This window comes from Formica exsecta, unplaced genomic scaffold (assembly GCF_003651465.1).
Source record: "Formica exsecta isolate Colony F162 unplaced genomic scaffold, ASM365146v1 scaffold311, whole genome shotgun sequence".
Lineage (NCBI taxonomy): Eukaryota > Metazoa > Arthropoda > Insecta > Hymenoptera > Formicidae > Formica > Formica exsecta.
In genome coordinates, this window is record NW_021850365.1 from 1 (window position 1) to 2,568 (window position 2,568).

Genomic DNA, 2,568 nt, shown 5'->3' on the forward strand with positions numbered 1-2,568 from the left:
GTGATTCGCAATATGTTAAAGATTAAGATTTTCTTATTTAATTTATTAATGACTAATCTTCACATTTTTATGACAAAATGCATCCATCTCAAATGTGACAAATTAAAAAAGTTAACATATAAATTAAATTTCATATAAGATTCATTAAAATTGAATTTAATAATGTTAAAATTAACGATAAATTAACTAGTAATTAGAAATTTCAATCAATACAGATTCATTGGAGGATAATACAAGTTAGTTAATCCTCGAAACATAAAAACTAAAATCATGATCATTGCGGAATAAAAAAAGCGAGTGACGTCATTATGTGTTGTTACTTGCTAATTTTTTAAAATTATATGTATTTTAATATTCTATTAAAATAGAGTCTGCTTAAAACAAAATAAAAAATCAAGTTTATCTTGTTATTTATTTGTTGTATGTATGTTTGGTTATATTATTATATTACCATTAACAAAAAAAAAATTTTATATATATTATAAAGTCTATATATATACATTTTCTTTGATTTATTTGGAATAGATTTTTCCCCTAACATACATATATGTTAACATACATATATGCATAGATAGAATGCGAGAATCGAAGATATTTTTCCATATATAAACTATGCATATTAATTTAAAAAAATCTGAATATATATAAATCATATATATAAATTCACCTTTAAATATGGAAAAGTTTTGAAGGAGAACATTAAAGTAAAAATAAAATATACCTACACTAAAATATCTATTTTATACAATTCGTACTTTTCTATTATTTTTTCGTTTTTCTAGAATTTTTTTAATATCATTTTTCTCACTATTTATGCCTTTTTCTAGTTTATCTCATAAATTTAACAATTTTCTTTTAATTAGATTTTTGTAATTATATGTATATTCATTATATAATTATTCTCAAGAATATCCTTTTTTAACGCATAAATAAAAATCTCTAACGTGAAAAATATAAAACTCGAATATTTCATCGAGTAATATACCGATGAAATATATATGCAGGTTAAAGCGCATTTAAACGCTAACACGCGCATGCGTATGGGAGACAACGTGAATGCGCTTATGTAGTCAATGCAATCTCTAAAAACAATGCAAAAATTTTATCCGTTCTACGCCTAAATCTTTTATTACGAGGATGTTAATATGCGTATAAATTATTATAATCATGTGCGCCTAATTATTTATTTGAATTCTTGCATATTCGCAAAAGAACCTGTCACTCATTTGACAGCGTGTGAAACGTCACTAGCAGACGATCTATACTATACGACGTCTGCTAGAACTGATTGACAAATAATAGAGTAAATCGCGTTGTTTCCACAGTATTCTTCAAAAATTACGTTGTTCTATCTATGTGCACATATTCTAGAAGTAAACAATAATGTTTCGGCTTTTTGTTTTGCAAGGTCAAGTACACATAGTTCATAAAGATAAGAATTGTTCGCAGAGTCACGTGTTATGTAATTTATGTAATAAAGTTGAGGAGAATAAACGCTTGAAAAAGACTCGCTTCGAATCTAATACTCCGAAATATTTCAACGATCGTTCTAATTTTACGTTTTTTACGTTTCTTAGCGATCTCGCGACTCGATTACGCGAACCATTTGTCACTTGCGAGTGTAGGTTATGTCGGCGAAGCCTCGAAAAAGAAGAAAAAGAATACACGAAAATTGAATGGAACAGCGCGTTTTTTCCATTGCATCGTGCCAAACGGATCGTCGATCATCGGGGAGATGCGTTGCGGGATGGAATTAAAACGAGTCTTGGCAGAGTTCAGTGACGAGAGAGAACGTACTTACCTGGCAGTGTTGGAAGAGCGCGCCGCTCGTTCGCGAGACAACCGGTCGTGATTTCGCACATGTCGTCGTCGAAACTTTCCTCCGCAATTGGGTGAAATGCCCGTACTGACACAGTTTCTCCAATATCAATAATACCGATAATTTTAGTTCCATCATTACCAATATTAATATTTATGCACGATTTATGCATGTTAGAAAGAGCAATTTCGCGTTGTATTCAATATGTTGAAATCAGACAGCATCGTGCATTTGTACTGCTCTAGTGCCTGCACGCGTATTTAAGCGTACAGATAGCAGTATAACATGGACTGTGTCTGCCTTTATCGCATGTACAGTTTGAACATAATTTTAGAACATTGCTTATATGGGCTATGTGCCTTCTCATATATCTTCCAAGAGGAATAACATTTGGCCATGTTTGCGTGTCGTGTGTGCGCGCGCGCGCGCGTATGCGTGCGTCTGTGCATGTGTGCGTGCGTGTGTGCGTGTGTGTGTGCGCGCATGCATACGTGTGTTGTGTGTGTGCGTGTGCGCGCGCCTGTGTAAAATATTAGGTCTACCGGAAAGTTCTGTCCGTTTCTATCACAACAAGTCTCGACTCTCGACATGTAAGCACATGTTTATTTGGTGCATGTGTGCCCTCATGCTGGCAAGAAATCAATAATAATGGCAATTACATTATTTAATAAAGTTTATTGACGGTAATAAAAATTTGTATTTTGTTTTATTCCAAAAACGGACAGAACTTTCCGGTAGACCTGATATAT